The 24,055-nt window shown below is 32.2% G+C and overlaps 1 protein-coding gene and 2 long non-coding RNA genes across 3 annotated transcripts in view; all 3 read right to left on the bottom strand.

Annotated features, from left to right (window-relative positions):
• LOC147832527 (uncharacterized) overlaps positions 1-24,055 on the bottom strand; it is an 845,986-nt gene that overhangs the window by 385,473 nt on the left and 436,458 nt on the right. The gene's annotated exons all lie outside the window — the stretch shown is intronic.
• Positions 1-24,055, bottom strand: part of LOC141379050 (uncharacterized) — a 47,730-nt gene that overhangs the window by 12,488 nt on the left and 11,187 nt on the right. The gene's annotated exons all lie outside the window — the stretch shown is intronic.
• On the bottom strand, positions 19,422-21,829 carry LOC147832524 (uncharacterized). The gene is made up of 8 exons (XR_015516648.1): positions 21,802-21,829; positions 21,496-21,533; positions 21,189-21,223; positions 20,999-21,058; positions 20,870-20,895; positions 20,572-20,688; positions 20,363-20,466; positions 19,422-19,784 (listed from the first exon to the last, which is right to left on the bottom strand). It is a non-coding gene; the product is annotated as an uncharacterized LOC147832524 (long non-coding RNA).

Genomic DNA, 24,055 nt, shown 5'->3' with positions numbered 1-24,055 from the left:
ATGATTTGTTTCTCCGTGAAAATCACTCATTTAATAAGCAAAACAGACTAAAATGTTGTTTAGCTTGCGTCAAACTGGATGGACAATTTACAAACATATTGAATACAAAGGCTGGTTATTTTATGCAATGAGGGACAATAGGCCTATTACAAATTAAAGAAATTTATTTGCATATTAAAACGAAAATATATAATACAACAACAGATCCTACCTCGTAAGAAATGACTTTAGTGATTCAAAAAATTCAAAGATTGGCATAAAGAAGAGAATCTCAGCTTTCCAGTGCTGTATCACATAACATTCGCGGACTTTCAGAGGCTCCGGAATCAGTGCGGTTACGTCATCAAAATTTGACAACACTGATTTGACAAAGAAACGCTCGTCACTGTGTCTCCGGACAAACCAGACATGATACATTGATGCATTGTCCCTCCTCCATGCCCAGATTGGTTCAAACTCGCTATATCACAACCAATAAGCATAGGTTTCGCTTTTGTATGTGGACCAACAATGAGCTTTTTGAACAACACGGAATGAGAGATAGGCATACATTTATGCGCGGCTAAATAAAACGCAAAAAAAAAAAAGTTTTGCATGAAATAATTCTCATACTAAGTACTTTTGCATGCACAGCAGCACAGAAACATGACAAAACAGTGACACAGCAAAGACGAACTGCTGCTCTTGCTGTTTTCAAAAGACGCAAATGAAGGTGCAGCTGTTTGTCTGCATTGCAGACAACCATATCCAAATCCATATCCACAGACAACCATATCCATGCTGGCACATAAAACCTAAGGATGTTCCATATTGAATCTAGTTTCGTTATGTAACTATTTATAGTATAGTAAATATTTATATCTATTTTTTTACTGAGGATTTGCACCATGTTTATTTGTACTTTGACACATTATTTATTATTTTCTTATTTTTTTATTTGTTCATTGTACAAGTGGACACATTCTCTCACCTCAGCGGTCAAGATTAAGTCCTGAAAATCTCAACATGCTTACATTTCTTCACCACAACCTAGACTGAAAAAAACAACGCTTTAAATACATGTTTACAGCCATAAACTTGGTTTTGCACTTTTGGTCTCCCAATTATCCTGCTTATAAGGAAGGACAGTTTAAGTTTATATTTGTCTAATCTTAAAAGACCTTGCTTGTTTATTACTTCTAATTTAATTTATTAAAATGGGAAATTTTTCAGTTTATTTTTATAAAAGACTTCTATAGTTCTATTAAAATGGTTCTTTGAAAAGTTTGTTGAAATAAAACCTTTGTTCAGTCAGAAAACGTGTTATTCTTTTTAGGGTCTTTGCTATGAGAATTACTATTTAATACCGTATACCACGAAACCGTCAAACCGTGGTATTGTTTTAGACGATTATCATACCGTAAAAAAATCATACCGTTACAACCCTAGGTGAATCAACTATAATGTGTTTAATTAGTTAATTTGAAATTTATTTCATTATTCCAGCAATAATTGTTGAGTGAAAGAATGCGCTAGAAATATGCATTGCGGCTCCCTTATTGTACAGGCTTATTGCACTTAAACTTTTTTAGATTCGGCTCTCGAATTAGTAAGGTTATGAGTAAATGTTATTTAAAATATTTAAAGCCTGCCATCTAGCCTACAATACAGCAAATTTAATAATAATAAAAAATAATAAGACAGGCCTACTTTGGCGTTACAATAAAATAGTATTAATTATCAAATAAATAATTACAATATATAGGCTAATTAAAATAGGAAGAAATAAATGAAAACAAATGGTACCCTTTGTTTTTATAGCAGGGCCCAAAGTGTTCTTATTCTGGTTCTGCTAACAACTATTAAAAAGAAAAACGAACACACCAAACAATAAAAACACTAGTAACTGATAATAATAATAATAATAATAATAATAATTATTATTATTATTATTATTATTATTATTATTATTATTATTATTATTATTATTATTATTATAAAGCCCTTGCTCTGAAACAATTATGCAAACCAGGTGCTCCTCGGAAATGGCTATCTTTGCTCTGCATCAGGTGCACAGCAGCAAGAAGCTTGGCAGTGAACTATGACCTTATTTTAATGACAAATGTCTAAGAATACTGCTTTACGTTTTTATTTAATTTATACATACGCAATGAATGTAAGCCTGCTAACTGTGTGTGGTTCAAATGATAGAATATGTAAACTTAGTTAATATATAATTAAATAATAATAATTAAAAGCCTGCGTGTAAGGCTTTTATTTTGAGGGTGACGTCACGAGCGCAGATTTGGTTAACCAATTAGAGGAAAGTGGGCGTTTCAGCACCGCCTACATGTGTAAAATGAATTTTAAAGTCGTTTATCCGTTTTCCTACCCTAAACCAAAAAACGAAAATCCAGCCAAAATCTCGTTTTTTCGTTTTCTCGTGAGCAAAAGAAAAACGGAAAAACGGCCGTTTTCTCCATTTCCTTTATTCCGTTTGTAAAATGGAAAACAAATGAACAAAACGTACACGGACCGTACACGGACCATTTTTTGACTCATTATTTCATTTTGGTTTTGTGTTTGTTTTAATATTTCGTTTTAAGTTAATAAGCAGAATAACAGATGAGTTTCCGTTTTTTCTGCCTACAGAATAAACAGAAAAACGAAATATTTATCGTTTTTCTGATGTTTCGTTTTCCGTAATAAAAGGAATAATCAAATGAACGGATGATACACGGTCCGTGTACGTTTTGTTCATTTGTTTTCCATTTTCAAACGGAATAAAGGAAACGGAGAAAACGACCGTTTTTCCGTTTTTCTTTTGCTCACGAGAAAACGAAAAAACGAGATTTTGGCTGGATTTTCGTTTTTTGGTTTAGGGTAGGAAAACGGATAAACGACTTTAAAATTCATTTTACACATGTAGGCGGTGCTGAAACGCCCACTTTCCTCTAATTGGTCAACCAAATCTGCGCTCGTGACGTCACCCTCAAAATAAAAGCCTTACACGCAGGCTTTTAATTATTATTATTTAATTATATATTAACTAAGTTTACATATTCTATCATTTGAACCACACACAGTTAGCAGGCTTACATTCATTGCGTATGTATGAATTAAATAAAAACGTAAAGCAGTATTCTTAGACATTTGTCATTAAAATAAGGTCATAGTTCACTGCCAAGCTTCTTGCTGCTGTGCACCTGATGCAGAGCAAAGATAGCCATTTCCGAGGAGCACCTGGTTTGCATGATTGTTTCAGAGCAAGGGCTTTATAATAATAATAATAATAATAATAATAATAATAATAATAATAATAATAATTATTATTATTATTATTATTATTATTATTATTATCAGTTACTAGTGTTTTTATTGTTTGGTGTGTTTTTTTTCTTTTTAATAGTTGTTGGCAGAACCAGAATAAGAACACTTTGGGCCCTGCTATAAAAACAAAGGGTACCATTTGTTTTAATTTATTTCTTCCTATTTTAATTATATATTGTAATTATTTATTTGATATTTAATACTATTTTATTGCAACGCCAAAGTAGGCATGTCTTATTATTTTTTATTATTATTTTTTATAATTATTATTTTTTATTATTAAATTTGTTGTTATTGTAGGCTAGATGGCAGGCTTTAAATATTTTAAATAACATTTACTCATAACCTTACTAATTCGAGAGCCGAACCTAAAAAAGTTTAAGTGCAATAAGCCTGTACAATAAAGGGAGCCTTAATGCATATTTCTAGCGCATTCTTTCACTCAACAATTATTGCTGGAATAATGAAATAAATTTCAAATTAACTAATTAAACACATTATAGTTGATAAAAAAATTGTGTCTAGTAGTTCCGACAAACAGATGAGCTCGCTACATGTGCGTTGCGCTAATAATTTGACATTTGCTCTTCTTGAGAAAATGCTACAGCGGGCCCTGCTATTTCACATATAAGGTTAGTGATACGTATTTTAAATTAGTATTGCACATTATTCATTCATTTTCTTGTCGGCTTAGTCCCTTTATTAATCTGGGGTCGCCACAGCGGAATGAACCGCCAACTTATTTAGCAAGTTTTTATGCAGCGGATGCCCTTCCAGCCACAACCCATCTCTGGGAAACATCCACACATACACACACACTTATACAGTACGGACAATTTAGCCTACCCAGTTCACCTGTACCGCATGTCTTTGGACTGTGGGGAAAACCGGAGCACGCGGAGGAAACCCACGCGAACGCACTACACTACTGAATTAGACACACAATCTCAAAAAAAAACTTGATGCTTATTTACATTATCTAAAGTCATTTCTTACGAGGTAGGATCTGTTGTTGTATTATATATTTTCGTTTTAATATGCAAATAATTTTCTTTAATTTGTAATAGGCCTATTGTCCCTCATTGCATAAAATAACCAGCCTTTGTATTCAATATGTTTGTAAATTGTCCATCCAGTTTGACGCAAGCTAAACAACATTTTGGCCTGGTTTGCTTATTAAATGAGTGATTTTCACGGAGAAACAAATCATACATCCACACAGTTTTGTATAGGACCTGTGTGAACAAAAAAATACACTTCATCATAACCTATAGGAAAATGTATCTGTTTAGAACTAATTTTGTGTTGTATAATTAAAAATATTAAAAATACAATAAAAAAAAAAAAAGGAATAACATTTGAAGTGTAATGCTTCAAAGATTCAATACGCTGCATGCAGAGCCAAAACAAAAACTGGTTTGTTTGTTTAATAAAATAATAATATGAAATTAAAGTGAAATAGTTCCATAACCTGTATTATAACTGTAGTCACTCTAGATGACAAATCATCCGTTGCGCCGGTCAGTTTCACCTTTAATCAAGAATGTGCCAGAACCAAATGAGAATATTTACAGATTACCTCGGAATGAGACCTCGGTCTGTGAAGGATGCAGAACACAGAAACTCGTTGAGAATGGAGATGCATGTTAGATGTTTTATATCTCTTTAGATATTGTAAATAAACAACAAGTTTTTATAGAGATTGTGTTATGTCTTTTCTTTGACGCACGCGATGAACAGCCCCGAAAAGGCGCCTTTATTTAGCCTGTAGCCTAAATAATAGTTTAGATTTTATAACATATAATGTTCCATTACTTTAAATGTATAATGTTTTTTAATATTTATGGATTATATAAAATATATAGTTTAAGTAAATGCGCTCTGATCATTCAAGGATCATAATGCGTTGCATATTCTTCTTATTCTTCATTAGGCTTGATCCGTAAATTGTGTATTTTATAAACTGATCGTTTATTAGGACTAAGCTATTAATAACTGTAATTCCTCGAATGGAAAAGTCTTGATTAAAGAAAAAGAGAACTTAATTCGACATATGCATATAGTGCGCTTATTTCTGCGCGCATCACGCGCTTTACCGAATTACCTTTTTTATTTTTTATGCACTATAAATGCATCTGGCAGCACCGAAAAGAGCAAATGCCAAGTTATTAGCGCAGCGCACAGACAGCTAGCTCGTCTAGTCTGAACCAGGGGTTTTCAAACTATTCATTGCACACCGATCCCATTGCATTTTATTTAGGATAAACCACTTATTTAAAATTAATTAATTAAAAGGTGCGTACTCTCCAATACACCACTGAATTATAGTGTCATAATATTTAATAATTATAATTAAGATAGACACCTGACCTCCATTTAATAAACAATTTATTTGCCATACTCTGTTAATTTGAAGTTTAAAGTTTAAATCATTTATGTTAAACTTAAATTATTTAAAAACTTAAAAAGACTTAAATTTAGTCATTTAAGACATTTTAGGTCATAAGTTTACATACATTGACCGTTGCATTTAGTAGGCCTATTCTGGTCTAAATAAGCTTTTTGCATCTTAGGTGTTTACACACACAATTAAGCAGTTATACGTACATTTAATGTTACTTTGAAATTACTTTTGATGTAATAAATAATCCTAAATAGTTGGAAGTGTTAACATATTCTTGAAATGTAGTTATTTTATAACTATGAAATTTATTACTAAACAAAGTGAATCATTATGAATTTGCCAAGAAATAATCCACTTTACCACTGTAAAGCAATGTCCCGCACTCACTAGAACGGTAGAACCTGGACTGTATGATATGTTCTGTATGTAAAATAGAGAAAATAAGCAAGATGCGCTTTCAGTCTCATGCAGCCTTAGTGAAATATAGCGCGTCACAGCAATGAACTAAAAATAAAACCACCCTTGAAATGCTGGCGATCTTAATTTTTTCAGCCTACACTGACTGAGAATAATGTTGCACTATTGTATTAACAAATAATTAGAATGTTTTTTTTTCCTTCAACACATTCATCATTACTTTTGCCTGTGCAAGTTTTTTTGCGCGCGCTTGAGCGCGAAGGCATCTATTTTCAGGTGCAAGATTCCACTTTGGGTGGCACCAGCACACTCTGCCACACCTGTGGCTATGTCCCTGCTACAATAATATTAACAACAATAATGACAAAATAATAATAACAAATAATAATAATAAGACAGGCCTACTTTGACGTTGCAATAAAAAAGTATTAATTATCAAATAAATATTTACAATAGGCTAAAGGCATATATTAAATTAAAATAGGAGAAAATCCAATAGAAACAAATGGTACCATTTATTATAGCCCCATGCAGGGTCCAATGTGTTCTTACAACCATTGAATAACTAAGTAAATAATAATAATAACAATACTAATAATAATAGGCCTAATAATAATAATAATAATAATAATAATAATAATAATAATAATAAATTATTATTTTATACAGAGTAGGCTATTATTTAGGCCTACAATAGCTCTGAAACAATCATGTAAACCAGGTGCTGCTCGGAAATGTCTTTCTTTGCTCTGCATCAGGTGCACAGCAGCAAGAAGCTTGGCAGTGAACTATGACCTTATTTTAATGACAAATGTCTAAGAATACTGCTGATTTACGTTTTTATTTAATTTATACATACGCAATGAATGTAAGCCTGCTAACTGTGTGTGGTTCAAATGATAGAACATGTAAACTTAGTTAATATATAATTAAATAATAATAATTAAAAGCCTGCGTGTAAGGCTTTTATTTTGAGGGTGACGTCACGAGCGCAGATTTGGTTGACCAATTAGAGGAAAGTGGGCGTTTCAGCACCGCCTACATGTGTAAAATGAATTTTAAAGTTGTTTATCCGTTTTCCTACCCTAAACCAAAAAACGAAAATCCAGCCAAAATCTCGTTTTTTCGTTTTCTCGTAAGCAAAAGAAAAACGGAAAAACGGCCGTTTTCTCCATTTCCTTTATTCCGTTTGAAAATGGAAAACAAATGAACAAAACGTACACGGACCATACACGGACCACGGACCATTTTTTTGACTCATTATTTCGTTTTGGTTTTGTGTTTGTTTTAATATTTCGTTTTAAGTTAATAAGCAGAATAATAGATGACTTTCCGGTCCGTGTATCATCCGTTCATTTGATTATTCCTTTTATTACGGAAAACGAAACATCAGAAAATTGATGAATATTTTGTTTTTCTGTTTATTCTGTAGGCAGAAAAAACGGAAACTCATCTGTTATTCAGCTTATTAACTTAAAACGAAATATTAAAACAAACACAAAACCAAAACGAAATAATGAGTCAAAAAATGGTCCGTGTACGGTCCGTGTAGGTCCGTGTACGTTGCGTTCATTAGATTTTTGATCTTAAACGAAATTTAAAAAACGAAGAAACGGCCGTTTTTCGTTTTTTTATTTGGCTACAAAAAAATTAAATAACTGATTTTGGCTCGATTTTCTTTTTTTGGTTTAGAGTAGGAAAACGGATAAATGACTTTAAAATTCATTATCCACATATAGGCGGTTCTGAAACGCCCATTTCCTCTGATTGGTCAATCATATCTGGGCTCCTGACGTTGCCTTCAAAATAACAGTCCTGTCTTCGTCCTCTGCGGATCAGCCCACAGGCATTTAATAAATTATATTTAATATATAATATATTAGCAGTATTATTAGACATTTATTATTACAATTTATCATTACTGTTATAGTTCGCCGCCAAATTTGCTGCAGCACTTGGTTTGCACGATTGTTTCCAAGCTAGGCCTATATAATAGTAATAATAATAATAATAATAATTATTATTATTATTATATAGTTTTTATTGTTTAGTTTTTATTTTTATAGTTGTTAGCAGGGCCAGAATAAGAGTTCATTGGAACACACACACATTTTCTCTCACGCAGCAAGCCAATTCCTTTCGAGACTTTTGCTGGATTAATGTCGAGTACATATCTGTAAATTAACAGTTTTCAGTATTTTGATTTTTTTTTATTTATTATTATTTATGTTTTAATTTATATTGTCTGGGCTGGTGTTGTATATTATGCTACAAAAACTTTGTAATAAACTGTCAGTGCATTTTCTGTTATTTTATCAATTTATCTTTAGCCTATAAGCTGGACATCTTACTACAGATATGAGGGAGGCGCAGCTAGGCGCCGCGTTTCACTTTGGCAGCAGCTGCAGGTGATGAGAATGATGCAAGTGTAGAATCCAACTGTCAAAGAGAACGATGATCTTAATTTTTTTTTTGTTTAAAATAACTGTTTAACATAATACACTAAATTTACATATCATTTGAACCACATACTAGAACATAGGCCTATGCCTGATTCATCCATTGCTTATGCATAAATTATATAAAAACATATAATTATAATTATTAATTTTTTATTTACCAAATCTGAGCTCCTGACCTCGCCCTCAAAATAATAGTCTTGTAGTCCTCTGTGGATCAGTACCCAGGCATTTAATTATTATTATTTGATATATATTATTTGACATTTATCATTACAATTTATCATTAAAAAAAGTTATAGTTTGCAGCCATTTTTGCTGCTATGCACCTGATGCTGAGCAAGATTTCCGAGCACGACAGTTTTACGATTGTGATCTGCACCGAGGAAAAGGCAGATGACATAATTCGTAAAATAATAACTTTAAAATGTAAATGTTTGTAATACAGAAATTACAGTGAGCATAGGCCTATAATTAAATCCTTATTAGCAAAACAATTCATCCACAGCACTGTATAGCAGACCGGCCCTAACAAAAAAATACACTTCATATAGGCTTTTTTTGTTGGAAAGATGAGCTTTTTGGAACGAATTTTGTTTGGTATAATTTGTATAAGTAAGATATCTTAATTTTAATGTATTTTTTGTTGGCCAGTTAACTACAAACAACAATATTTGTGGTCCCCTATATAGGCCGGCTTCAGTGCCAAAACACAATTTTTTTTGTTAAATAAAATAATAATATAAATAAAATTAAAGTGAAATATTCACAGTTTCAGAGTAGCCTAAATTAAACTGTATTGGCTATTAATATCAAAATCATCCATTGCTGCTGTCAGTTTCGATTTAATTCCGTGATTTGAATGAGCCAGGACAGCCTTACAAACTCTTTGCAGCAATGTAGGTATTCCCCGGTTAACTCAGTTTGAAAAAATATACAGAATTTGTATTGAAGCCTGTATGAATGCACTGATTACTGTACGGTTCTATACCACCTTAAAGGATATATTGATGTCCAAAGAATAGAAGAAGAGTAAAGAGGTCAGACACAAGTTATTATGTTTAAACAATGTATTAATTTCTTTATGATTAATGTGTAAACATAATCATCACAATACAAATCAAACAAAATAGCATAGGCCCAGGGGCGCAACTGCACATTTACTGATGGGTATGCGGCTTCAACTTTTGCGCGCCCCCTTCAATCCAACTAAATTTTATAACAGGCAAGTGATAAAATGTGGAAAATATTTCCATCAATAAATTAAAGATATTTTTTCATAAAGATATCAATATGCTTCAAAAAATACAGTTTCGCAGTTCTGAACACAACTGAAATAGTATGAAGTAGTAAAAGGTATAATTACATTAAGCATGTTAAGTCGCAAAGAAATGCATCTCATACCACCCCAAATTTCTTCTCAATTTAATTTTCCCTCACTAAATGATTATATCACCTTGACTAGCCTTGCTTTTGGACTTTTTGTACTACATTTGTCAAAACAAAATGATAGACATGGGAGTCCTAAAGGGTAAAAGAACATTGCAATTACTTCTCACATACATACTGTGAGAAGTGTAAGGTCTGTCTTTGCAAGAACAATTGACTGAAACTGCTAAAAGCATAATAAAAAAGACTGTCAAATGTTTAGTGTAAAAAAAAAACAGAAACAAGCAAAAGTTTTATTTAATTGAAATGTTATAACTTTGTTTGTAGCTAAAATTAAAATAGTTTTGAGCTAAGAAATTACCAAAAGGCCTGATGAATCAATATGATACATAATAAATTCATAAAAACATGTATATGGTATGAAAAATGGGGGTGGGGGGTGGGGGGTGAAATTATTTTTTAATTTAATAAAATACAATATTATACGCATATAAAATGCTAAATAAACATTTTTAACATATATATATATATATATATATATATATATATATATATATATATATATATATATATATATGCACATATATATGCACATATATATATGCACATTATATATATATATATATATATATATATATATATATATATATATATATATATATATATATATATATATATATATATATATATATATATATATATATATATTATTTGAAACTTTTAATATGGATAATTTCAAAAATAGTTTTGGCACAATGGTGCCCCCCATGTGTGGCGCCCCTATGCGCCGCATATACTGCATACCCCCTTTTTGCGCCACTGCGTAGGCCCACGTAAATGGTAAACAATTATCATATAAGAATGACAATAATTTTAATACTGAGAAGTTGTAATATAGTAATGAAACAAGTCCCATAGTTTCAGAGAATAAGTCCACCTTATAAACAGGAGGTCCAGCGATCACTTCAGCAGACGATCCGTGGAAGTGATGCCATTATGCAACATTTGCCGGGATGGTATTTTCATATGCCATGAATGTATAATGTAAAATGAGGAGTTATTGTGTTAAAACAAGTTATCAGGTGAAGTTAAATGTTGCTGTAATTTTTTATGCAGTTGCAGGTGATTGTGTATGTGTGTGGTTATAAAGTTATGTCAAACTCCGAAGCAAATCACACCACATCTTCCTCTCATACTGCTGTTTTTATATAATTTATGCATACGCAATGAATGTATCAGGCATAGGCCTATGTTCTAGTATGTGGTTCAAATGATACGTAAATTTGGTGTATGTATATTAAACAGTTATTTTAAATGAAAAAAAAATAAAGATCATAGTTCTCTTTGGCTGTTGGATCCGACTTTGCATCGTTCATTTATGGTACCTATTATCTGCTCTGTGGACTTTTGAAGTAATATAATGTTTAAGAAATAATATAGGCTATAGATAAATTAATGTAAACACAGTTTATTACAAAGTTTTTGTAGCATAATATACAACACCAGCCCAGACAATGTAAATAAATACATAAATAATAAATAATAAAAAAGTAAAAATCACAAAATACTGAAAACTGTTAAAACAGATATTTTGTACTCGACATTAATCCAGCGAAAGTCTCGAAAGGAAGGCTTATTATTATTATTAATATTATTATTATTATTATTATTATTATTATTACTATTATATAGGCCTAGCTTGGAAACAATCGTGCAAACCAAGTGCTGCTCGCAAGTCTTTTGCTCAGTATCAGGTGCATAGCAGCAAATTTGGCGGCGAACTATAACAGTAATGATAAATTATAATGATAAATGTCTAATAATACTGCTAATATATTATATATTAAATATAATATATTAAATGCCTGGGTGCTGATCCGCAGAGGACGAAGACTACAGGACTGTTATTTTGAAGGCGACGTCAGGAGCCCAGATTTGATTGACCAATCAGAGGAAATGGTGGTTTCAGAACCGCCTACGTGTGGATAATGAATTTTAAAGTCATTTATCCGTTTTCCTACCCTAAACCAAAAAAAGAAAATCGAGCCAAAATCAGTTATTTAATTTTTTTGTAGCCAAATAAAAAAACGAAAAACGGCCGTTTCCTCGTTTTTTAAATTTTGTTTAAGATCAAAAATCGAATGAACGCAACGTACACGGACCCGTGTACGTTTTGTTCATTTGTTTTCCATTTTCAAACGGAATAAAGGAAATGGAGAAAACGGCCGTTTTTCCGTTTTACTTTTGCTCACGGAAAAACGAGATTTTGGCTGGATTTTCGTTTTTTGGTTTAGGGTAGGAAAACGGAAAAACGACTTTAAAATTCATTTTACACATGTAGGCGGTGCTGAAACTCCCACTTTCCTCTAATTGGTCAACCAAATCTGCGCTCGTGACGTCACCCTCAAAATAAAAGCCTTACACGCAGGCTTTTAATTATTATTATTTAATTATATATTAACTAAGTTTACATATTCTATCATTTGAACCACACACAGTTAGCAGGCTTACATTCATTCCGTATGTATAAATAAATAAAAACGTAAATCAGCAGTATTCTTAGACATTTGTCGTTAAAATAAGGTCATAGTTCACTGCCAAGCTTCTTGCTGCTGTGCACCTGATGCAGAGCAAAGAAAGCCATTTCCGAGCAGCACCTGGTTTACATGATTGTTTCAGAGCTATTGTAGGCCTAAATAATAGCCTACTCTGTATAAAATAATAATTTATTATTATTATTATTATTATTATTATTATTATTATTATTATTATTATTATTATTATTAGGCCTATTATTATTAGTATTGTTATTATTATTATTTACTTAGTTATTCAATGGTTGTAAGAACACATTGGACCCTGCATGGGGCTATAATAAATGGTACCATTTGTTTCTATTGGATTTTCTCCTATTTTAATTTAATATATGCCTTTAGCCTATTGTAAATATTTATTTGATAATTAATACTTTTTTATTGCAACGTCAATGTAGGCCTGTCTTATTATTATTTGTTATTATTATTTTGTCATTATTGTTGTTATTATTATTGTAGCAGGGACATAGCCACAGGTGTGGCAGAGTGTGCTGGTGCCACCCAAAGTGGCATCTTGCACCTGAAAATAGATGCCTTCGCGCTCAAGCGCGTGCAAAAAACCTGCACAGGCAAAAGTAATGATGAATGTGTTGAAGGAAAAAAAAAACATTCTAATTATTTGTTAATAAAATAGTGCAACATTATTCTCAGTCAGTGTAGGCTGAAAAAATTAAGATCGCCAGCATTTCAAGGGTGGTTTTATTTTTAGTTCATTGCTGTGACGCGCTATATTTCACTAAGGCTGCATGAGACTGAAAGCGCATCTTGCTTATTTTCTCTATTTTACATACAGAACATATCATACAGTCCAGGTTCTACCGTTCTAGTGAGTGCGGGGCATTGCTTTACAGTGGTAAAGTGGATTATTTCTTGGCAAATTCATAATGATTCACTTTGTTTAGTAATAAATTTCATAGTTATAAAATAACTACATTTCAAGAATATGTTAACACTTCCAACTATTTAGGATTATTTATTACATCAAAAGTAATTTCAAAGTAACATTAAATGTACGTATAACTGCTTAATTGTGTGTGTAAACACCTAAGATGCAAAAAGCTTATTTAGACCAGAATAGGCCTACTAAATGCAACGGTCAATGTATGCAAACTTATGACCTAAAATGTCTTAAATGACTCAATTTAAGTCTTTTTAAGTTTTTAAATAATTTAAGTTTAACATAAATGATTTAAACTTTAAACTTCAAATTAACAGAGTATGGCAAATAAATTGTTTATTAAATGGAGGTCAGGTGTCTATCTTAATTATAATTATTAAATATTATGACACTATAATTCAGTGGTGTATTGGAGAGTACACACCTTTTAATTAATTAATTTTAAATAAGTGGTTTATCCTAAATGAAATGCAATGGGATCGGTGTGCAATGAATAGTTTGAAAACCCCTGGTTCAGACTAGACGAGCTAGCTGTCTGTGCGCTGCGCTAATAACTTGGCATTTGCTCTTTTCGGTGCTGCCAGATGTATTTACTATTGCATAAAATAATAAAAAAGGTAATTCAGTAAAGCGCGTGATGCGCGCAGAAATAAGCGCACTATATGCATATGTCGAATTAAGTTCTCTTTTTCTTTAATCAAGACTTTTCCATTCGAGGAATTACAGTTAATAATAGTTTAGTCCTTATAAACGATCAGTTTATAAAATACACAATTTACGGATCAAGCCTAATGAAGAATAAGAAGAATATGCAACGCATTATGATCCTTGAATGATCAAAGCGCATTTATATAAACTATATATTTTATATAATCCATAAATATTAAAAAACATTATACATTTAAAGTAATGGAACATTATATGTTATAAAATCTAAACTATTATTTAGGCTACAGGCTAAATAAAGGCGCCTTTTCGGGGCTGTTCATCGCGTGCGTCAAAGAAAAGACATGACACAATCTCTATAAAAACTTGTTGTTTATTTACAATATCTAAAGGGATATAAGACATCTAACATGCATCTCCATTCTCAACGAGTTTCTGTGTTCTGCATCCTTCACAGACCGAGGTCTCATTCCGAGGTAATCTGTAAATATTCTCATTTGGTTCTGGCACATTCTTGATTAAAGGTGAAACTGACCGGCGCAACGGATGATGTGTCATCTAGAGTGACTACAGTTATAATACAGGTTATGGAACTATTTCACTTTAATTTCATATTATTATTTTATTAAACAAACAAACCAGTTTTTGTTTTGGCTCTGCATGCAGCGTATTGGATCTTTGAAGCATTACACTTCAAATGTTATTCCTTTTTTTTTTTATTGTATTTTTAATATTTTTAATTATACAACACAAAATTAGTTCTAAACAGATACATTTTCCTATAGGCTATGATGAAGTGTATATTTTTGTTTACACAGGTCCTATACAAAACTGTGTGGATGGATGATTTGTTTCTCCGTGAAAATCACTCATTTAATAAGCAAACCAGGCCAAAATGTTGTTTAGCTTGCGTCAAACTGGATGGACAATTTACAAACATATTGAATACAAAGGCTGGTTATTTTATGCAATGAGGGACAATAGGCCTATTACAAATTAAAGAAAATTATTTGCATATTAAAACGAAAATATATAATACAACAACAGATCCTACCTCGTAAGAAATGACTTTAGATAATGTAAATAAGCATCAAGTTTTTTTTTTGAGATTGTGTGTCTAATTCAGTAGTGTAGTGCGTTCGCGTGGGTTTCCTCCGCGTGCTCCGGTTTTCCCCACAGTCCAAAGACATGCGGTACAGGTGAATTGGGTAGGCTAAATTGTCCGTTCTGTATAAGTGTGTGTGTATGTGTGGATGTTTCCCAGAGATGGGTTGTGGCTGGAAGGGCATCCGCTGCATAAAAACTTGCTAAATAAGTTGGCGGTTCATTCCGCTGTGGCGACCCCAGATTAATAAAGGGACTAAGCCGACAAGAAAATGAATGAATAATGTGCAATACTAATTTAAAATACGTATCACTAACCTTATATGTGAAATAGCAGGGCCCGCTGTAGCACTTTCTCAAGAAGAGCAAATGTCAAATTATTAGCGCAACGCACATGTAGCGAGCTCATCTGTTTGTCGGAACTACTAGACACAATTTTTTTTTATCAACTATAATGTGTTTAATTAGTTAATTTGAAATTTATTTCATTATTCCAGCAATAATTGTTGAGTGAAAGAATGCGCTAGAAATATGCATTGCGGCTCCCTTTATTGTACAGGCTTATTGCACTTAAACTTTTTTAGGTTCGGCTCTCGAATTAGTAAGGTTATGAGTAAATGTTATTTAAAATATTTAAAGCCTGCCATCTAGCCTACAATACAGCAAATTTAATAATAAAAAATAATAATTATAAAAAATAATAATAAAAAATAATAAGACATGCCTACTTTGGCGTTGCAATAAAATAGTATTAATTATCAAATAAATAATTACAATATATAATTAAAATAGGAAGAAATAAATGAAAACAAATGGTACCCTTTGTTTTTATAGCAGGGCCCAAAGTGTTCTTATTCTGGTTCTGCTAACAACTATTAAAAAGAAAAAAAAACACACCAAACAATAAAAACACTAGTAACTGATAATAATAATAATAATAATAATAATAATAATAATAATAATTATTATTATTATTATTATTATAAAGCCCTTGCTCTGAAACAATCATGCAAACCAGGTGCTCCTCGGAAATGACTATCTTTGCTCTGCATCAGGTGCACAGCAGCAAGAAGCTTGGCAGTGAACTATGACCTTATTTTAATGACAAATGTCTAAGAATACTGCTTTACGTTTTTATTTAATTCATACATACGCAATGAATGTAAGCCTGCTAACTGTGTGTGGTTCAAATGATAGAATATGTAAACTTAGTTAATATATAATTAAATAATAATAATTAAAAGCCTGCGTGTAAGGCTTTTATTTTGAGGGTGACGTCACGAGCGCAGATTTGGTTGACCAATTAGAGGAAAGTGGGCGTTTCAGCACCGCCTACATGTGTAAAATGAATTTTAAAGTCGTTTATCCGTTTTCCTACCCTAAACCAAAAAACGAAAATCCAGCCAAAATCTCGTTTTTTCGTTTTCTCGTGAGCAAAAGAAAAACGGAAAAACGGCCGTTTTCTTCATTTCCTTTATTCCGTTTGAAAATGGAAAACAAATGAACAAAACGTACACGGTCCGTGTATCATCCGTTCATTTGATTATTCCTTTTATTACGGAAAACGAAACATCAGAAAAACGATGAATATTTCGTTTTTCTGTTTATTCTGTTGGCAGAAAAAACGGAAACTCATCTGTTATTCTGCTTATTAACTTAAAACGAAATATTAAAACAAACACAAAACCAAAACGAAATAATGAGTCAAAAAATGGTCCGTGTACGGTCCGTGTACGTTTTGTTCATTTGTTTTCCATTTTCAAACGGAATAAAGGAAATGGAGAAAACGGCCGTTTTTCCGGTTTTTTTTTTGCTCACGAGAAAACGAAAAAACGAGATTTTGGCTGGATTTTCATTTTTTGGTTTAGGGTAGGAAAACGGATAAACGACTTTAAAATTAATTTTACACATGTAGGCGGTGCTGAAACGCCCACTTTCCTCTAATTGGTTAACCAAATCTGCGCTCGTGACGTCACCCTCAAAATAAAAGCCTTACACGCAGGCTTTTAATTATTATTATTTAATTATATATATAAACAAAGTTTACATATTCTATCATTTGAACCACACACAGTTAGCAGGCTTACATTCATTGCGTATGTATAAATTAAATAAAAACGTAAATCAGCAGTATTCTTAGACATTTGTCATTAAAATAAGGTCATAGTTCACTGCCAAGCTTCTTGCTGCTGTGCACCTGATGCTGAGCAAAGAAAGCCATTTCCGAGCAGCACCTGGTTTACATGATTGTTTCAGAGCTATTGTAGGCCTAAATAATAGCCTACTCTGTATAAAATAATAATTTATTATTATTATTATTATTATTATTATTATTATTAGGCCTATTATTATTAGTATTGTTATTATTATTATTTACTTAGTTATTTAATGGTTGTAAGAACACAATGGACCCTGCATGGGGCTATAATAAATGGTACCATTTGTTTCTATTGGATTTTCTCCTATTTTAATTTAATATATGCCTTTAGCCTATTGTAAATATTTATTTGATAATTAATACTTTTTTATTGCAACGTCAAAGTAGGCCTGTCTTATTATTATTATTTTTTGTTATTATTTTGTCGTTGTTGTTGTTATTATTATTGTAGCAGGAACATAGCCACAGGTGTGGCAGAGTGTGCTGGTGCCACCCAAAGTGGCATCTTGCACCTGAAAATAGATGCCTTCGCGCTCAAGCGCGCGCAAAAAAACTTGCACAGGCAAAAGTAATGATGAATGTGTTGAAGGGAAAAAAAACATTCTAATTATTTGTTAATAAAATAGTGCAACATTATTCTCAGTCAGTGTAGGCTGAAAAAATTAAGATCGCCAGCATTTCAAGGGTGGTTTTATTTTTAGTTCATTGCTGTGACGCGCTATATTTCACTAAGGCTGCATGAGACTGCGCATCTTGCTTATTTTCTCTATTTTACATACAGAACATATCATACAGTCCAGGTTCTACCGTTCTAGTGAGTGTGGGGCATGGCTGTACGGTGGTAAAGTGGATTATTTCTTGGCAAATTCATAATGATTCACTTTGTTTAGTAATAAATTTCATAGTTATAAAATAACTACATTTCAAGAATATGTTAACACTTTCAACTATTTAGGATTATTTATTGCATCAAAAGTAATTCAAAGTAACATTAAATGTACGTATAAACTGCTTAATTTGTGTGTGTAAACACCAAAGATGCAAAAAGCTTATTTAGACCAGAATAGGCCTACTAAATGCAACAGTCAATGTATGTAAACTTATGACCTAAAATGTCTTAAATGACTAAATTTAAGTCTTTTTAAGTTTTTAAATAATTTAAGTTTAACATAAATGATTTAAACTTTAAACTTCAAATTAACAGAGGATGGCAAATAAATTGTTTATTAAATGGAGGTCAGGTGTCTATCTTAATAATAATTATTAAATATTATGACACTACAGTGGTGTATTGGAGAGTACGCACCTTTTAATTAATTAATTTTAAATAAGTGGTTTATCCTAAATAAAATGCAATGGGTGTGCAATGAATAGTTTGAAAACCCCTGGTTCAGACTAGACGAGCTAGCTGTCTGTGCGCTGCGCTAATAACTTGGCATTTAAAAAATTTGACCTTAAATTCACAGTAAATTACTGGCTAATAATTGCATTACTTTCACAGTAAATTACTGTATGTAAATTCACAGTAAATTATTGTGAGGTAGTTCACAGTAATTTACTGTGGTTTCGTCACATTAAATTATTGTGAAATTACAACCATATATTGTAACTTTACAGTAGATAATAAAGTCCGTTACTGTGATTTCACAGTAATATCTTGTAGAATTAACTATATTTTACTGTGAATTTGCAAAACGATTACTGTGATTTAGCAGTAGGTTGCAGTTTAAATACCTGATTTAACTGTAAAGTTACAGTTATATCCCGGATTACAGTTTGGTGCTGTAAAATTTCAAAGCAATTTTAGGTCACACAAAAATGAAAATTCTATCTTGATTTACTCACCCTCAGGTTGTTCCAGCTCTGTTAAAAATGATTTTTTTTTTTTTGTTAAACACAGGAATAAAAATATCAAATATTCCCCTTTGTGTCCAAACAACCTGAGGATGCGTAAATGACGACAGAATCTTCATTTTTGGGTGATCTGAGAAGACTCTAAAATCAAAATAAAAACAAACACACATACATTTTACAGATTTATTTAACAGCTTAATGACATCTGTGTAAACATTTCAGAAAACTTTCAAAAGGTGAAGGTGAAGCCTCAAAAATACTATAAGAACATATTAATAAAAAAATCTGACATCATATGTAGCATACATATAAAAAGCAGTGCTTCAGAGTGTGCTCTCTCTCTCTCTCTCTCATTATATAAATATATACATGAGAGAGAGAGAGAGAGACAAAACTTCTTGCTAAATTAGGCAGTCGTCTATTCAAGGTCAATCATTTTCCTGATAATTTTACACACTTGCTGGTTGATGTGTCTTCTCTGCTTCTTTGACTTCGTCTGTCTTCCATCTCCAAACTGGTTCCCAAAAAGCACCTATAAGCAAAAGGGCAGACAAACAGTTAGCTTCATACAACAGTACTGGGACACTACTGCTGCACTACAGAGCAAAATTACTGTTAGCTCTGTTTGAACATGCTGACAAACCTGTAGCTCAGTCAAACTGCAATCATTTAAACAAAAACATCTGAAAAACATTTCCATCACAAACACACAATCAAGAACAGTCCAACAACAAATAGTGGTTTTAATGACCTCGGCAGAGCATTTTAAAACAGTTGATTTGATTTACACCTTCTGTTTATAGACTATAATCTAATGCTGGGTTCACACTTATTGCAAAGTTAACACATGCATCACAGTACTTGCTCTTGAATACTAGCAGGATGTTTCTTGCATCAAGCTAATTTTTCATGATTTAAATATTAGGAAAATTTTGCAAAAAAAACTTGATTGAAGTGATACAGCATTTGTGTTGTATTCATTTCAATCAAGTTTTTTGCAAATATTCCAAATATTTTTCAACGTTTTTTGAGTTTCACTTAATTTGTGCTGCCCAGTAAAAATTTCCCACTATTTATGCATTTGCAATGACTTGCATGTAATCCACTCACCTGAATAGGTAACTTCACATATGGTATAAGAGCCCCATCCTTTTAAAGACAGCTTCCCCTCTGGTCTCCAGCACAGACAAACAAATTGTGTCTGCAACACGGCCCTTTATTACAAGGGGACAAGGGGAGTCATGACTTGTGCTCCTATACATTCCTTGTTTAACCCCCCAAAACAAGCCCTCAGTTACAATATTTATTGTAGACATTACCTTACATTCCAGAGTGCAAAAGGCATCTTCAGCATACTTCAGTTTCAGACCAGATCCAAAGTCAGTTGTGAAATCCGGGTGAGGTCCCATGACCACTCGACCCTCCAAGGAATAAGACTAAAAGGGGGAAAGAAGGACTAAATTAGAGGTGTTTGTGAATAATTAAATTTGTTTGTAGAAACAAAGTTGACATTCCATGCTCTGCTTATTAAAAACCAAGCAAACAAACACACATGCCCAGTAAAATTGCTAATAAAAATAAAAACTATAGTTTAAAAAATCTTTGTCTAATATTTACTAGGACTGGAGGTACTGGTGGAACTTCTGGAAGAAGAAAAAGAGTTTGTACAAGAAACTGCTCACAACAAATCTGTGAAAAACCTGACATTTAAAAATCTAATAAAAATGACGAAGGCATCAACTTTACCTTTAATAATCAAGCCATGGTTGATTGGTAGCATCAGTGTTTCAACATCAATGGCTGTGGCTGCAAAAAAATATGAATATAATAAGAGTAGAATAAGACTCAACCTAACACACACACACACACACACACATATATATATATATATATATAATGAATTTAGGTTATATTTGTGTGCTCAGAATTTACTCACCTCACACTTCAGCTATTATCAGGTAACTGTTACACCTGAACACCAAAAAATTAAATCTACAGTTAGTGAAAATATACAATTAGTTCTCATTAGTAAATGTTAGCACTGCATTAACACCAGTGAGAAATATACAATATGTACTGTGTTAGTTTAAAATAATACAACTCATTTAATAAAACAGTTAAGACTTGTTTCATAATGAGTTTAGTTTATTTAACTAACTTAACGTTAACGTTACAGTGAACAAAATTAAAGTACATGATGGTGACTAACCGTAACGTTAACTTAAGTGAAGGCCAGAGCTTACCTTAACTTTAGTCATTTCACCTTTACTTCAGTCTTGTACTGAAACAGAAAATGCAGTTAACAAGAAGTTAATTAAAGAAAATTCCCTTTCTTTTTTCAGGAACTAACGTTAACGTTATGCTAATACCTCAGAAAACACTACAATCACCATCTGGCGTTGTTTTAAAAAAAGGCGCGCTTAAACCCTGTACGTGCGAGTACAACTAAACTAACGTTACTCGGTAAATTCCTGTTAAATGACATGCACTATACAGAAATACACATACAACAATTATTTAAAGGACAAAAGTCATATTTTAACACTTACCGAGGATGAATCCGTTGGGTGAAGAGACAACGCCTGCGTCGTCTCTGGTGATTGCGCTTGTTTGCGTTCGAGTCGAGTCAGTTCTGTTCAATGAATCGGCTCCTTTAAGTGAACAGTAAAGAGTCGAATTCGGCTCCTTTAAGTGAACAGTAAAGAGTCGAATTCGCCTGAAAACGATTCCGTTTTGTATAATATTGTAAGACGCAAACATATAATTCATTAATATTTCATCATATTGCTTGGTTCGTGTACTGCTTGTACACGAATTGCTTGTTGATGACGATGAGCTCATGAACACGTCTGATAAAATATCTGAATCTGATTCAATGTCACACGAGTCCTGAACCGAAGCAGTGCAAAAGTAATATATTGATTGAAATATAAAGTTAATTATTTTCTTCGCCATTCAAAATATGACATATCTCTGACTTCAACAATAAGAATAAAGTTCGTTTGGAGTGTATTGAGAATTATTATTTTTTCCTCCCAGGATTCATTTTGCACCAAGCTGCATCAAGCTGTAATGGTGGATGAGAAGGCACATAATATTATAAATATTGCTTGTATGTAATGAAATAAAGTTTTAACACTTTTTCATGCGAGAATGTAGTTCTTCAAAACTCAAATCTGTGGATTGTTAGTAAAGATTGTGTGTAATTTTAAGTGTGTTTTGCCGGTAGCGGAGATCTATGACCTCCAGGCGGTAACGGCGCTCATTACTCATGTATCCGCCGAGAGGCGCCTGTCTTCAGGCTAGACATTGGGACAATTGCCCCGTCTTCGATGGCTCTATATGCGTCCGAAAATGAAGTTTTAACTGTTTTTCATGCTAGAATGTAGTTGTTTAAAACTCTAATCTGTGGTTTATTTATATAGATAAAAATAATAATAATTTATATGTATATATAATTCTGAGATTAGTGACCTCCAGGCGATGACAGGTGCCCAATACTCATGGAACCGTCTAAAGCAGACATTTACCCTGACATTGAAATAATTGTTGGCTGTTTAACAGTGTTTGGTTTCATTAGTTAATTACTTTTTATTCCAGTTTATTATGTTTTGGCTAAGCACACAGTTGTTCATTAAATATTATTTCCTATTCTATTTTAACTGTATAAAATTAAATAAAGGTGCAGTACAACAAAAAAGATGTTGGTAACCAAATCGTTTTGGGGGCTATAACATTCTGTTATTATCTGTTAAAAGTTCATTTGTATTAATTTCTACGTTGAGTTAAAAAAGGGTTTGAATTTCTATAACTAACGTGCAAAAGATATAGCCCTTTTCACAGTAATTTGCTGTAATCATGCTACCTGCCGTAATTTCACAATAAAATTATGAATACAACATATTACTGTGAATTTTTCAGTTAAATACTGTGAAGGGATACTAATGTAATTTACTGTGAAAAATTACAGTAACTTGTTGTGAAAACCTGGAAATTTTTTACAGTGCTCTTTTCGGTGCTGCCAGATGCATTTATAATGCATAAAAAATAAAAAAGGTAATTCGGTAAAGCGCGCGATGCGCACAGAAATAAGCGCACTATATGCATATGTCGAATTAAGTTCTCTTTTTCTTTAATCAAGACTTTTCCATTCGAGGAATTACAGTTATTAATAGCTTAGTCCTTATAAACGATCAGTTTATAAAATACACAATTTACGGATCAAGCCTAATGAAGAATAAGAAGAATATGCAACGCATTATGATCCTTGAATGATCAGAGCGCATTTATATAAACTATATATTTTATATAATCCATAAATATTAAAAAACATTATACATTTAAAGTAATGGAACATTATATGTTATAAAATCTAAACTATTATTTAGGCTACAGGCTGTTCACCGCGTGCGTCAAAGAAAAGACATGACACAATCTCTATAAAAACTAGTTGTTTATTTACAATATCTAAAGGGATATAAAACATCTAACATGCATCTCCATTCTCAGCGAGTTTCTGTGTTCTGCATCCTTCACAGACCGAGGTCTCATTCCGAGGTAATCTGTAAATATTCTCATTTGGTTCTGGCACATTCTATGACTACAGTTATAATACAGGTTATGGAACTATTTCACTTTAATTTCATATTATTATTTTATTAAACAAACAAACCAGTTTTCGTTTTGGCTCTGCATGCAGCGTATTGGATCTTTGAAGCATTGCACTTCAAATGTTATTCCTTCTTTTTATTTTTATTGTATTTTTAATATTTTTAATTATACAACACAAAATTGGTTCTAAAC

Source organism: Danio rerio, chromosome 19 (assembly GCF_052040795.2).
Source record: "Danio rerio strain M-AB ecotype USA chromosome 19, GRCz13ab, whole genome shotgun sequence".
NCBI classification, from domain to species: Eukaryota; Metazoa; Chordata; class Actinopteri; order Cypriniformes; family Danionidae; genus Danio; species Danio rerio.
The sequence above is the reverse complement of the archived record's forward strand: the minus strand, read 5'-3'. Positions and strand labels throughout refer to the sequence as shown.